The 15768-nt window shown below is 44.5% G+C and overlaps 1 protein-coding gene across 3 annotated transcripts in view; it reads right to left on the bottom strand.

Moving 5' to 3' along the window:
* FGL1 (fibrinogen like 1) overlaps window positions 1-15768 on the bottom strand; it is a 179785-nt gene that overhangs the window by 114287 nt on the left and 49730 nt on the right. For all 3 annotated transcript variants that reach the window (XM_033944101.1, XM_033944095.1, XM_033944106.1), the window contains exon 2: window positions 9878-10049. The gene's annotated coding sequence lies outside the window, so the exon portion shown is untranslated. The remainder of the gene's footprint in view (window positions 1-9877; window positions 10050-15768) is intronic.

Genomic DNA, 15768 nt, shown 5'->3' with positions numbered 1-15768 from the left:
CAGGATGAGAATGAGGTCTTGGAAAAAACACTGGAAGTACAATAGATTGGTTGAGATGAAATTCTGAAACCACTTTAGGTAGAAATTTTGGATGAGTATGAAGGACCACCTTGTCATGATGGAACACAGCGAAAGATGGATCAGCAACTAAAGCTTGCAGCTCACTGACTCTTCGAGAAGATATGAGGGCAATGACAAACACCACTTTCCAAGTGAGATACTTCAGATGAGCCATAGACATTGGTTCAAATGGAGGCTTCATCAATTGAACAAGAACATCTTTAAGATCCCAAACCACTGAAGGCAGTTTGAGAGGAGGTTTGACAATGAAAAATCCTTTCATGAATCTGGAAACCACTGGATGAGCAGAGAGGGGTTTCCCTTCAATAGGTTGATGGAAAGCAGCAATTGCACTAAGATGGACTCGGATCGATGTAAACTTGAGGCCAGAGGTGGATAAGTGTAAAAGATAATCCAGAATAGAAGATAAGGAGGAATCTCGAGGCTCCTTATCATGAGAAATGCACCATGTAGAAAATCTAGTCCATTTTTGGTGGTAGCATTGTCTAGTGGCAGGCTTCCTAGAAGCTTCTAAAATGTCTCTTACAGGTTGAGAAAACTGAAGAAGAGTTATGTTGAGAGGTACCAAGCTGTCAGGTGTAGAGACTGCAGGTTGGGATGAAGCAGAGATCCCTGACTCTGTGTAAGAAGAATCGGAAAAACTGGTAGAAGATATGGCTCCCTGCTGCTGAGTTGAAGTAGAAGGGAGTACCAAGGTTGTCTTGGCCACCGAGGAGCAATCAGAATCATGGTGGCATGATCATTCTTCAACTTGACAAGAGTCTTGAGAATGGAGGGAATGCATACAGGAAGAGATTCATCCATTCCAGTAGAAAAGCATCTGCTTTGAGGCGATGAGGAGAATATATCCTGAAGTAGAACTGGGTCAGTTTGTGGTTGTGGGGAACTACAAAGAGATCTATCTGAGGCATTCCCTGCTGCAAAAAAATGTGATGAAGAAGTGAAGAATTGAGTGTCCATTCGTGAGGTTGCAGAAGAAGACTCAAGTTGTCCGCCAAACAATTTTTCGCCCCTTGGATGTAGACAGCTTTGAGGAAGGTGTTGTGGCAGATTGCTCAGTCCCAAAGCTTCAGAGCTTCTTGACAAAGAGAGGGAGATCCCGTCCCCTCCATTTGTTGTCTTAGTACATGGCGACTTGGTTGTCCATCCGAATAAGAACTACCTGGTCGTGAAGAAGATGTTGAAAAGCTCTGAAAGCATTGAAAATTGCTCTGAGTTCCAACAGATTGATGTGAGACTGACGATCCATACTGGTCCAGTGGCCTTGAGAACGGAGACCATCTAGATAAGTGCCCCAAGCGTAGGTCAAGAAATCTGTTGTGAGGACCTTCTGATGGGTGGGGTTTGAAACAGCAAGCCTCTGGAGAGATTGGAAGAGAGCATCCACCAGCAGAGAGACTGTCTCAAGGAAGGAGTGACTGCAATGTGTTGAGAGAGTGGATTGCAAGCCTGCGTCCACTGAGAGGCCAGGGCTCACTGAGGAATTCTGAGGTAAAGTCTGGCAAAAGGAGTCATGTGGAGGCCATGTGACCTAGTAGTACCATCATGTGTCTCGCTGAGATTGAAGAGTGGGAAGACACTGCATGACAGAGTTGAAGGAGAGCTTCCAGACGTTGTTGCGGAAGGAATGCTCTGAGTTGCACAGTGTCCAGAACAGCTCCGATGAATTGTAGATTCTGAGAGGGGTGAAGTTGAAATTTGTGAAAGTTGATTTCGAATCCCAAACTTTGTAGAAACCATGTAGTCCATTGGGTCGCTACAATAACCCCCTTGAGATGTGGAATCCTTGATAAGCCAGTTGTCTAGGTAGGGAAATTTCTTAGAGCTGCTGCTACCACCACCAGGCACTTGGTGAACACTCTGGGAGATAAAGCCAGGCCAAAGGGTAGCACTCTGTATTGATAATGCAGATTCCCCACCCTAAATCTGAGATATTGATGAGAGGCCAGATGAATGGGAATAAGAGTATAAGCCCCCTTGAGATCCAGAGAGCATAACCCGTCGTTCTGATCTAGAAGGGGATAAAGGGACACCAGGGACAACATGCAAAATTTTTCTTTGACTAAAAATTTGTTGAGAGCCCTGAGATCCAAAATGGGTCGCCCATGTTCTTCGGAACAAGGAAGTAACGGGAGTAAAACCCCCTGTTCTGATGTTCCAAAGGAACTGGCTCGATGGCATGGAGACGAAGCAGAGCTTGAGCTTCTTGAAGAAGGGTGGTCTGGGATGGACTGGAAGGATACTCTCTTAGAGGAAGCTCTGGTGGAACCTGAAGAGAAACGAAGAGAGTATCCTTCCCTGATGATTGACAGTACCTAGAGATCAGATATAATTGTCTCCCATCGGTGATAAAAATGATGGAGGCGACCTCCTATGGGGGGAAGAGAGGACAGGGACAGAACGGTGAAGGTTATGCTCTGTGTTAAACAGTCAAAAAGGCTATGCAGCCTTAGGTACAGCAGAAGGTTGAGATTTCTGTTACTTCTGATTCTGCTGTTTCGTGGGAGGCGGACGAGTATAAGGAGCCACTCTCAGAGCAAAACGCCTCTGGAAAATTGGAGGAGGTCTTGCAGGCTTGGCAGAAGCTGGCTTAGGCTTTGGTCTGACAATGGAAAAAAAAAGATTTTTCATGTTCAGACAATTTCTTGGTGGCTGCCTCGATAGATTCATCCAAGAGGTCATTGCACAAGGAATATTAGCCAAGCAATCCTGAAGATTAGGGTGCAAGGCCAGGCCAGGCAGCGCATTGCTACAGAACAAGCAGTCGCCCTGGCGGACAACTCGAAGGCATCATAAGAAGATGTAATCTGAGTTGTGACAGAGTAGCTATGACTTCTTGAAATTCAAAGTGCTTCTGTGTATCTAAATAGCTGAGAAATTTAGGAAGAAGATCAATGAGGAACTTGAAATAAGTGACAAAATGAAAATTATAATTGAGGACTTTGGAGGACATCATAGCATTTTGGTAAAGGTGATGTCCAAACTTGTCCATGGTTTTCCCTTCCCTTCCAGGAGGAACGGTAGCATAAACTCTGGAAGGATGGGATCTTTTCAAGGAGGACTCCACAAGCAGGGATTGGTGAGACAATTGCGAATTCTCAAATCCTTTGCAATGCAGGGTTTTATACCTGGAGTCCAATTTGCCTGGAAAAGCAGGAATTGCATAAGGAGTCTCCAGGCATCGTGTAAAAGTCTGAGACAAAAGCTTGTGAAGAAGAAGCTTAAGTGACTCTGCAGGAGGTTGAGGGAGATGCATGACTTTGAGGTACTCCTTAGAGTATATAGAACTAGCATCCAACTGAAGTTCCAGGTCAGCAGCCATCTGACGAAGAAAAGAAGAGAAAGATAGCTGATCCGCTAATGCCCTGCCTCAAGAAGGACTCGAAGACCTCAAGGCAGCCTTGGTCGAAGATGAAGCTTCGGCGGGAAAATAGTCTTCAAAAGAATAAAGAAGAAGGAGAGAAGCCAAGATGGCCTCAGGGAGAGACGTATTGTAAGAGGCTCCCACACCCGCGGCGTTTTTTCTTTGTGAAGACTTTCTTACCTGCTTTCAGTAGCGGAGTTTGTTTTCTGGAATGCTGAAATGTAGGGGGAAACAGAGGAGAAATCTCCCGGCCTCCTCTGCCTCTTCGGTTACACATCAGACAGCTATTACAGCTTTTGCTGTCCCTTTTGGATCGGGCGGATCTACTCTCCGAGGGGGGGCAGACCTCGGAGTTAAACAGTGATTTTTCACTGAGCCCACTTGGGCCTGTAATGCCCCCCATCCCAGGATGATGTCGGGCAGTCCCTCGACCCAGCGGGAAGTGTCGGGGAGTGAATCTCCGACGGAGTCAATGGTGTTGCCTTTGACCCCGGAGATGGTTTGATCTTTGCCGGGTTGCCAGCAAGCGGCAGGGGGAGGAGGAGGCACTCAGGGAGCGACGAGTGCAGAAAATGGAGTAGTTTCTCCAATTCGGCTTCTGAAACCCCTGATTAAGCCAGTAGTGGTGGATATGGAGGCGTTGTGGGGAGCCATGGAGAGCCTTCATCAGGTATGCTCCCAATTTATTACTTCAACTCAACAAACTGCAATTCAAATTAAAAGAAAAATTTCAACTACAATCAGGTAGACTGGATCAAGTAGAGAAAACAGTCTCAGAATTAAAAGCTGCATCTAATCTTCAGATGAAAGATAAAAATCTATTAATCAGGAAAATTGAAAATTTAGAAAATGCTAATAGGAATTTGAACTTGAGACTTCTCAATTTTCCTGTATCTAGAATACAATCTCCTAGAGAACTTTTCCATTTTTTCCTGACATTGGTATTAAAATTTTCAGAGACTAATATGCCTTCGCTGCAGAAATTGTATTATCTTAACATCCCGAAAGAGGAAAAAGATGTCATCTATGCATCCTGGAGAATTGGATCTTACTGGGATATTGGAATCCTAACAGACTGAAATTTCAGCAAGAGCTACTCTGCTTGTGACCTTTGTTTTCTTGCAAAACAAAGAAGCTGTTCTTCGTCTCTTTTATAGAACTGAAAATGTTGAATTTTATGATCACAAGATTGCTATTTCTCCTGATGTTTCAAAGTGGATGCAGGTTAGACGTAAGAAATTCTGTCAGTCAGTTTTGGGTTTGGGAGCAACCTATCAGCTTAGATTTCCTTGTAAATGTTGTATTACTTAGGCAAACAAATATATCTTCTATGAACCAGAACAATTGCAATTTTTTTGGGAAGGAAAGGCTGCCATTAAGGCTCCAAACCCCTCCTTAATTTCCGCTACTCAGGCCTAAATGTAAATAACCAAAAGAACCAAACTTTGGCACACAATCCCTCCATCTGTCAGATCACTAGATGGACTCTGGAACTTCAGGAAGGCCGTGAAAACCTTCCTCTTTACTAACCCAGCGCCTTAAAGTCATTCACCCTGAAATGCCATCCAGTCAACACACCTATGTCACTTAATCTCACCAGATGCTACTTAGTACATATGTTTTATTGTCATGTCTATATTGTAATTTATGTAAATTATGTCATCTCTGCTCTGTCTGGATTATTATGGATGTACTTTGTAACCTGTTCTGGGCTCCTTTGGGAGGACAGGCAAAAAAATCGAATAAATAAATAAATAAACCCTGTATTTCTGAAGGACATGTGTTAATATGACCGTGAATGATTTCTTAAAGTCAACTTCCCTTGATTAGGTATGGCTTCACCTCACTCTAATGTGGACTATGATCATGGTATTAGTAATAGGAGTGAAGGTTTCACTCCTTTTCTTGTGTTTTGATAATAATTTCTTCAATGTATATTTAATTTTCTATATCAAAGTGTTTTTGTTCTTTGATGTGAAAATGAATAAAACAAACAAAAAAAAGAATAAAGGAGACTTGTATGAAGCAATAGAAGCTGCTGAGTCCTCGAGGTTTGGAAGCGGAGACCTCGATCGAGGAGTCGGTGGTCTGGAAGAGCTGGAAGTTGTAGATCGAGGCTTAATTGAAGAAGGACTCTCTTTGGAAGAAGAGCTATGCCTGCAGGTATGCTTCGAGGAAGGCCTCGATCGACAACGAGAGTGGTGCTTGGAAGCAAGTCTCGAGGATCGAGGAGACTTCGCCCCGGAGATGGAAGCAGACGTTGCCACCAAGGAATGAATAGGGCTAGAAGCTGTAGATCGAAGCTCAGGAGGCTTGGTGGAAGAATCTCGAGGCACTCCCAAAGACTCTGCTCCTTGTATGGAGTGTGAGGATTCCTGTCGAGGCAGTTGCAAAGAACCTAGCTAGCTTTGGTCCCATTTTGGTTAGGAACTGAACAAATTGCTGCTCTAACATGGTCTGGAAGGAAGCCGGCAAGGATAGATCCGCGTCTGAAACTGTACCACCTGTTCCAAAGTGGCAGTGGAAATGTGCTTCGACTTGGAAGTCTTAGCAAGTTTGAGGACCATTGCTGGAACTTTCTGCTGAGCTATCTAACCTGAGGATCCAGGGGAAGATACAGCAGGTGTACTCGAGGAAAGAGCCACCGCAAATGAGGAAGGTTTGATAAGGCTCGAGGTTGGAGTCGTGGAGGCAGGAGGACTCTCAGTAGAAGGTGGAACCGAGGCCGCCTTCGAAGTCGAGGGTGTGACTGAAGAGTCCATCCCGAAAAGCTTCTCCACTAAAATCTGACGACTTTTAAGGGCTCGAGGTTGAAGAGTAGCACAGCGCTCACATGACTTCGGTTGATGGTTCAGCCCAAGGCAGTTGAGGCACCGATGGTGTGGGTCCATGATGGAAATCGCACGCTGACACTGGCTACACTTCTTGAAGCCCGTTGCTGGCCGGAACATAGGAGGAAAAATCGCCGCAGCAAAGTCAAAGCTCATGGGCTGAGGCCGAGCAGCCTGCCCCACCAGTCGAGCGAAAAAAAAATAATTTTTTTTAATTTTTTTTTTAAATTAAAATAAAGAAAAGAACACAGTGATTCATGAAGAAAATAACACAAACTGCGGTGAGAGAAGGCATGAAGTAACAAAGTTAAACGCAGAGAGTCAAAGAGAGACTTCTTGGCTCCACGGAAAACTGAGAACTGAGGAGACTCGCCCTGTGCTGGGCAGGAAGGCACTCGCGCATGCATGGTGTGGCTGACTCAAAACTTCTAAATTTCTTCAAAAAAGTCTGCTTGCGAGGCTGTCCGCATCTGGGCTCTGTGGATGACGTCACCTATATGTGAGAATAGGCTACCTGCTTGTCCAGGGATAATGGTTATTAGCACAGGGAGCCAAGCTGAATGCGCTGCGCTGCTCCTGACACTCATAGGGTTCCTATGAGTATCAGGAGCAGTGCGGAGCATTCAGCGCGGTTCCCTGTGCTAATAACCATTTTCGCGGTTTAGTATAAGGAGGGCTAAATTTATTACAGTGTAGTTACACTAAGAAAAATATGATATACTAGTATTTAAGCCCGTGACATTAATGGGTGCTAGAATATATGTCTGTCTGTCTTTCTTTCTGTGTCTCTCCCTACCCCTGTCTCTTTCTTCCTTTCTTTCTGTCTCTCTCCCTCCCGCTGTCTGTCTTTCTTTCTGTCTGTCTCTCTCCCTGCCCACTGTCTTTTTGTGTGTCTGTCTTTTGTTCTCGTGCGCTGCCTGCCTGTCTCTCTCCATGGTCCCCTTCTGTCTCCCCCCAAAGCAAACCAAGATTGCTCCCTGGTCCCCTCTCCCTCTCCCCCCAATTCCCTGTGCAGCAGCAGCAGCATTCCCCCTTCCCTGTGCAGCAGCAGCATTGCCCCTTCCCTGTGCAGCAGCAGCAGCATTCCCCCCCCCTTCCCTGTGCAGCAGCAGCATTCCCCACTTCTCTCTGTAGCAGGGTAGCAGCATTTCTGTTCCTTGTTCCTGGCCAGCTCCCTTGCCGAAGTTATTTTTGAGTTCAAAGCTGCCGCCGCGGTACCTCTCATGATCCACGCCTGCGTCGGAAGCCTTCTCTCTGACATGACATCAGGGAGGCTTCCAACGCAGGTGCAGCTCGTGAGAGGAGCCGCCACTGCAGCAACGGACTCAAGAATAACATTAGTAAGGGAGCCATCCAGACAGCGGGCCATGGCCAGACCTGGGAGACCTGTATTAGACGGAGTGAAGGCAGGAGAGGGGTGTCGCCATCATGGTCGCCGCCTCCGTGGTTAAGGTGCCTCCGCATGAGCAGTAGAAGGAGCCAGCGTACTACTGCTGGCTCCTTCTATTGCGCATGTCTGACACGGAAGCACAACAGGGAGTCAGGGATCATGGCATTGTAATTGCGCATGCGTACTTAGGGTTTTATTATAGAGGAAACGAAACACAGATGGGATAGTACGTCTCAGGAAAACAGACGGGACCTATGCAGAAACGGATTCTGATAAAGCCAAACTACTAAATGAATACTTTTGCTCAGTCTTTACTTGTGAGGCGCCGGAGACCGGTCCACAACTGCAGGCAAGGCAAACCTCGGAAGACCCGTTTCAAAACTTCAAGTTTACACCCAGCAGCGTCCATGGTGAACTATCAAAACTCAAGATGAACAAAGCCATGGGACCGGACAATCTACACCCCAGGATTCTTAGGGAGTTGTGTGATGTCCTGGCGGAACCGCTATCCGTGCTGTTCAATCTTTCCCTAAGTACTGGAAAAGTCCCCATGGACTGGAAAACAGCTAACGTCATTCCATTGCACAAAAAAGGTTGCAGAACGGAGGCTGCGAATTACAGACCGGTCAGTCTCACCTCAATAGTGAGCAAACTCATGGAAAGACTTATTAAACAAGAATTAGATACGATCCTGACCGAGGAGAATCTACAGGATCCCCAGCAGCATGGATTCACAAAGGGAAGGTCCTGTCAATCCAATCTGATCAGCTTCTTTGACTGGGTTACAAGGAAACTGGATATGGGGAAGTCTCTAGACGTCATGTACTTGGACTTCAGCAAAGCTTTTGATAGCGTCCCGCACCGCAGATTGTTGAGCAAGATGACTTCGATGGGATTGGGAGTGATATTGACGACATAGGTCAATGACTGGTTAAGCGGTAGAATCCAGAGGGTGGTGGTTAACGGTACCCCCTCCAATACATCGGAGGTGACCAGTGGAGTGCCACAGGGATCGGTCTTGGGACCGATCCTTTTCAAAATATACATAAGAGACCTGACTCAAGGGCTTCAAGGTAAAATAACACTATTCGCCGACGACGCCAAACTATGCAACATAGTAGATAACAGCACCTTACCCGACAGTATGGAGCATGACCTGCTCTTATTGGAACATTGGTTCTTGACTTGGCAGCTGGGATTTAATGCCAAAAAATGTAAGGTCATGCACCTTGGCAGCAAAAACCCATGCAGAACTTACACTCTGAATGGTGAGACCTTAGCTAGGACTAGGGCAGAACGTGATTTGGGAGTAATCATTAGTGCAGACATGAAAACTGCCAAGCAGGTGGAGAAAGCTGCATCCAAGGCTAGACAAATGGTGGGATGCATCCGTAGAGGTTTCGTCAGCCGGAGGCCCGAAGTCATAATGCCCCTGTACAGATCCATGGTGAGACCTCATCTTGAATATTGTGTTCAATTCTGGAGACCACATTATCAAAAAGATGTGCGGAGAATCGAGTCGGTTCAGCGAATTACCACCAGGATGGTCTCGGGACTCAAGAACCTCCCATATGAGGAAAGACTGAATAAACTGCAACTACACTCACTCGAGGAACGTAGAGAGAGGGGGGACATGATTGAGACTTTTAAATATATCACAGGCCGCATCGAGGTGGAAGATGATATCTTCTTTCTTAAAGGACCTTCAACCACAAGAGGTCATCCGCTGAAAATCAAAGGTGGGCAATTTCATGGCGACACCAGGAAGTATTTCTTCACCGAAAGGGTAGTTGATCATTGGAATGAACTTCCATTGCAGGTGATTAACGCCAGCAGCGTGCTCGATTTCAAAAAGAAATGGGATATGTATGTGGGATCTTTAGCCGGGTGAAGTCTGGGGGTGGGTCATTAGCATGGGCAGACTTGATGGGCTACAGCCCTTTTCTGCCGTCATATTCTATGTTTCTATGAAGCTGGTACAAAGCCTACCTGAATATGGCATTTTACTGCCTCAAAGAACACTGCTCTCCATCTGTGTCAGAGTTATACATGATGAAAAAAAAAAGGCTAATAGTTTTACTGTGGGTGCCTCAAAATAATTCCAGGTAGCTGGAAAAAACATTACTGTAGACAAAAACTCTACTTAGCCCAATATCCTGATTCTAGCAATGGTTAATAGATGCTTAAAAGTAAACGGTTTAAAATAGTTACTGGTATAGGAAGCAGTGGTTCTTTGCCAATATTTTTCTTTCCTCTGAGATGACACTCAGCTTTGCAACTTTGTTGAATCTGGCAGGATTTCAAGAGCTGGTTGTAACATGATAGAGATAACTGGTTCCTAGTGACATCTCGTTCTCCTTCAGATTCCCATCAGCAGCAGGACCTGTAGGCAGACACAAAACAGTTCAATGCATCATTTTCCTTTTTATAGCTTGAGTTTTCATGAGACAGAGCACTAGTTCTAAAATGTAGTGCTTCAACTTTTCTTATGGTATTGCTCAGTCCTGGGATACTTCATGTCACCTTTAGCTGTCATTTAAATCAGTAGACAGGCAAGGATTGTGGAACCATGTAATACAGCCCCAAGGTTTGCCAGAGTTCATTTTTGTTACATCTGTTGTTCGTTAATTTGTTTACACTCTTTTCCAGGCCTCTTTCTATGCTTTGACTGCCAAGGGTAATTAGAAAACATGCAATGGATTAGATTAGAATGTTGTGCTGTTAATAATCCCATGGATTTGATTCAGTGATATTGTTAAAGATAAAGTTAGATTTATTAGTGAGGAAAAGGAGGCAGTAACAAAAAAAGATAAAATATAGACATTTTGCATTGTTTTTAGATTATACATATTTACAGTAATAGCTGATGAAACAAAGATATGACAACAGGATGCCTCAATCTCATTTTGATATGTACCAAACAAGGGAATTTTAAGAGGGAGAGACTGGAAAATACAGCTGAACTATTATTCAACCTGAAGGTAGGCTGAATTAGAGAATGACATAGGGACACATTTTTCCTTGTCCCCGCAGGAACTCAATTTCCCCATTCCGTCCCCACGAGTTTTGTTGCTGTCCCTGCCCCATTCCTGTAAGCTCTGCCTTAACTGCATAGGCCTTGAATACTTAAGATTTTAAAGTGTTTGAGGCTTGTGCAGATAAGGGCAGAGCTTGTAGGAATGAGGAAGGGACAGGAAAAGAACTCGGACGGGACGGGAAAATGCAGGAATGACGGGACGGGAAAACGAGTTCCCATGGGGACGGTGAAAAATTTGTCCCCGTGTCATTCTCTGGGCTGAATAATGGGAAAGTCAGGTATCTGGACTCATAAATACATGACAGCTAATGCATGCAAAAGCCTACAGCCTGGTCACCCTGAGTAGGCCTACTCATACTGTCAGAAGCTAAGTGGGGTCAGGTCTGGCTAGTACCTGGATGGGAAACCACCTGGGAATACCAGCCAGATACTGTAGTCTGAGAGGCCCTATGTAGGGTAGCAGCAACATAATGGAGCCATACACTACATGGGAGAAAGCAATGACAAACCACTTCTGTACTCTGTCATGAAACATCAGTGTGGATTTCTCATCCTCACTGTGAGTGTTGCCATGAGTCAGTGGCCAACTTGGTAGCATAATGCATCCAGTGTATACAAAAAATAATAAAAAATGAACTCATTTGGTGGAGTGAGGGTTGCTACAGAGCATACATAAAAATTTGAAGAAGAAAAAAACAAGGGTTTCAGGTGTATAGAAGGTGACAGATACCTTTGAGCTCGATTATATTTGACACAATACTCACAAATTCAGTCCACACTTTTTGTACCCTGGCTGGGTACCACATACTCCTCTGTTTCTCAAGCCTCCTCCAAGCCATTATTTCCAAAAAACACACTATCCTCAACACTTTCAACAAGTACTTTCAGAGTAGGTACCACTGGACCCTCCCTAAGCATTCGGAATATACTCATCAAAAATACCTTGTTTAAGGAGATAGAGAAAAATGACTTCTGCTCCCCAAAAGACAAAAGCATGGCTGCCAGCCCCTTCCTGATTCCACCCTTTAGATCACTATTCCCTCTATTGATGAGTTGACACTGACATAACACTCATCAGGCATTAGACGTGGTAGCTGAGGTGAGGTCAACTTGCAACTGGTCAATGAAATGTGTCAAAGTGCATAGTCTTGGCATGATGTTGATACATGTGAATGACCAGAATGAGGCTCATCTACCACTAAACCTGACACTATCTTCTTTTGTACAATCTTTACTACCGCACTGTGACTGCAACTGACTTTGCTGGTTATCTGGTGGCAAGAAAATCCTTCTTCGATCATCACCAACACATGAACATGCTCCTCCAGTGTCAGGTTCTGAGTCTTGTTCATGATTTCTCATTTATTAAACTTAATATAGCGCCTTGGTTGTAGCACAATTCAAAGCGGTTTACAATAAAATACATCAATAAAATGGAAATAGAATGCCATTAATAATAGGATAGTATACTACATTCATACAAAAGAAACATAAAACATTCAAAGTACAACACTGAAAAAATGTGCTTTCCATTAGTTTTCACAATTAAGCAAATGTGCAGAAAGTGTATGAAACCCAAAATGCAAAGAAAACAACAAAGGGAGAAAACCAACACAGTCTGCAGTGAGTTTAGCACAAATCAGAAACAAAGAAAACTGCAGACAGCTGTACAAAGATGCAGGCTCAATTTATTAAAACAAAATCAAGAATGCGGTTAATGTTACCACCTTGAACCAAACCAAAGGACCAGACATGGTCCGTGTTTCGGTAAACATGTCTTCATCAGGGGTCCTAATGAACCAAAGTAAAACAACTCAAATTGTACATAAGAAATAACATCTATAGAAAATATATACATATATATATGTGAAAACATGTGAAAATATGCAGCAGCTATCACAAGTCATTAAACCAGAATCCAACCTAAGTGACACAAAAGATATTAAATAACGAGTGTCATGCAGAAAATTCTGTGGTAACCATAATTGTGGAGGAAGACTGTGAGCAAGGTGCAGAAAGAAAAACATGCAAAAATACAAATATAAGCAAGCTAGAATGAAAAAGATATATAAGCTGAGGATATGTATAATGCCAACCTACCCAGGTGGATAAGGTATCAGATAAAACCGCAGATGAAAAACTGTAAGAATGAAGCTTAATTAATAATAACTCCAAAAGACAAAAAATTAAAAAAATAATAAAAACATGTTTGTCGGTCCTAGAGCATAGACCAGGGGTCAGGAACCTTTTTGGCTGAAAGAGCCATAAACACGACATATTTTAAAATGTAATTCCATGAGAGCCATACAATATGTTTAAAACTAAATACAAGTAAATGTGTGCATTTTATGTAAGACCAACACTTTTAAAGTACAATAGGTCTCTGAATTCTTTTTAATAATGTTGTTATGCTGTTGCTAACCAATGATGAATAAAGTAGTTCTTACCATTAATGCGACTTCTGGTGCTGCATGGTTTTGCTGATGGCTTTGTAGTCTGGTTGATACGTGGCGAGGTTAAGTTTCATGCAGGCGTTGAGACTTCCATCCGTTAAACGTGATCGTAGGTTGGTCTTAATGTTCTTTAGATATGAGAAAGACTGCTCACATGCATATGTAGAGCCAAACATTGTCAGTACAGCCTGCAGTGTGTGGTATGTGACAGGAAGCGCGTTCCAAGTTTTGACAATCAGCTGGTCTGCGGGTTGAAGTTTTTTCATTTCTCCCCACTTGTGTTTGCTCGCCAACTCTGCTTGCTGTCATGCAAGTCTTTCCAAATCTTCATTCAGTGACTTCAACTTATTCACCCACATGTCTGAGGCCTTCAGATCAGCAGCTTGGAGCTCAAAATCTCTGACGGAGACACTGGGGATGTAACTCAGGTCAGCGCTGTCCACTACACACTCGTGTGGATGGATAATGAACTTAAAAAGAGGAGCGCGCTCACAAAATTCTCCAAAGCGCACTTTGAATGACTGCAGGAGATTAGATGTGAAGCTCGTTAGCTGCTGAAGATCAAGATGTTGAGCAGGGTCACTTGCTATGCATGCATCTTTAAACTCTCCCAGTTTTTCAAAGTATAGTAAACGACCTGTTTCAATGTCGGTGATGAAGAGTTCTAGCTTGTTTTCAAATGCAAGCACTGCTTGTTGAAAGGATAAGACTGTATTTCCAATGCCTTGTATTTTCACATTGAGCTGGTTCAGATGTTCAGCCATGTCCATGAGATAGTAGAACTTTAGGAGCCACTCAGGATGCTTTACGTTTTTCAGTTCAAGAAAAGTCCGGATTTCGCTCAGACAAGCCACGAAACAGCTGAGCACCTTCCCTCTTGACAACCAACGCACATTGCTGTGCAGAAGCAGACAAGGATAATTATGCCCAACTTCATCCAGCAGTGTTTTAAACTGGCAATCATTTAAAGCTCGGGCAACAATAAAGTTGACCACCTGAATGACCAGCGACATCACCTCACCAAGCTGCTCGCCACACATCTGAGCACAAAGTGCCTCCTGATGTAGGATGCAGTGAAAACTTAGGATGGGTCTCTTTTCATGTTCACGAAGAAGCGCTACAAATCCTCTGTTTTTTCCCACCATGCACGGAGCACCATCAGTACACACCGAAATAAATTTATCCATCGGTAGATTTTGTTCTTTAGCAAGCTCAGTGAAAAACTTGAATAAATCCTCCCCTCTTGTTGTCCCTTTCATAGGCAAAACAGAAAGACTTTACTCACGTAGTGTGTCACCGACAGCATACCTTGCAATCACGCTGAACTGGGATAAATGGTTTACGTCTGTTGACTCATCCAAAGTGAGAGAAAAGAATGGTGCTGCATTTATGTCCTTTACTTGTGTTGCCTCAATTTGATTTTCATCATGATGGTACGATCGTGAACAGTTCTTGCTGACAGAGACATGTCTTTTATTCATTTGATTATCTTGTCTTTATCTGAAAAGTCGTCAAAAAGTTCATTAACAACATCAAGCATGAATGTTTTGGCATACTCCCCATCTGTGAATGCTTTCCGTTTCTCACAATTGCTAAAGCACCAGCAAAGCTAGCCGAATTCCAGTCACCTTGTTGGGTCCAAACACGGAGTTGCTGCTGACTAGCTTGCACTCTGCACAGTAGCTCTTGACATGCTTTCTTCCTGCTGTCCCCCGCAGGATATTTTGATGCAAATGTAGTATGGCGTGTGTCGAAGTGCCGCTTTATATTTGACCGTTTCATCAATGCAATTTTAACATTGCATATTAGATACACTGCAGAACCTGCTCTCTCCACAAAGGCGAATTCCTCTGTCCATTCCTGCTGAAAAGTACGATGATACTCATCTTTTTTTCTTTTAGCCATCTTCTTCAATAAAAGGGTTTCTGCAATTAGCTAGCTGACTGAGGTGAGGAGGATACCACCCCAGATAGTGGTCTGTGGGGCAGGGCAGAGGTAATGAAGGCAGGGTAGCCAATTGCGGGTGTAGCTGGTGGGAATGGAAGCCGGGACCTTGATTTGGGGCTGCCTGTGAAGGATGATGCGGCTTCAGGCCCGTTCGGCCATGGATGCTGTGGGGCAAGGTAGGGTGGGTCCCAAGGATGCCGGATGCGATGCAGAGGAGGGCGTGTTCTTCTTTCCCAGCATGCATCAATCAAGCCCCAGCCAAGGATCTTTCCCATGCATTCATATAGTCACAGATATTGGGGGGGGGGGGGGTTCTGGAGCAATAACAAATGAAGTAGGCACACTCACAACTTGTCCCCTTCACTGGTATAGCTTGCTGCGGTCCAGGCTAGAATCTGCAGCTGGGGGAGGTGCCACACTGTGCAGAGCATCGGAAGATGGCCGCCGCTGTTCCCGTCCTTGCTGAGATCCGTCCAGCTCTGTGTCAGCAGCTCCCGCTTCCGGGTGACCGGCAGAATGTCCCCGATGGTCTGGGTAGGTCTGCTCGGGTGTCCTCTGCTGCAGTGCACGTCTTGGAGAAGATTTTTCTCCGCTGCAGCAGAGGAGCTCGTAGTGTGTGAGGCCACCCTCCTTGGCTCCAGCCCCGGAAGTTGGCAGTAAGCCAG

This window comes from Geotrypetes seraphini, chromosome 1 (genome assembly GCF_902459505.1).
Source record: "Geotrypetes seraphini chromosome 1, aGeoSer1.1, whole genome shotgun sequence".
In the NCBI taxonomy this organism is placed as follows: Eukaryota; Metazoa; Chordata; class Amphibia; order Gymnophiona; family Dermophiidae; genus Geotrypetes; species Geotrypetes seraphini.
Note: the sequence above shows the minus strand (reverse complement) of the source record. Positions and strands in the feature narration are given on the sequence as shown.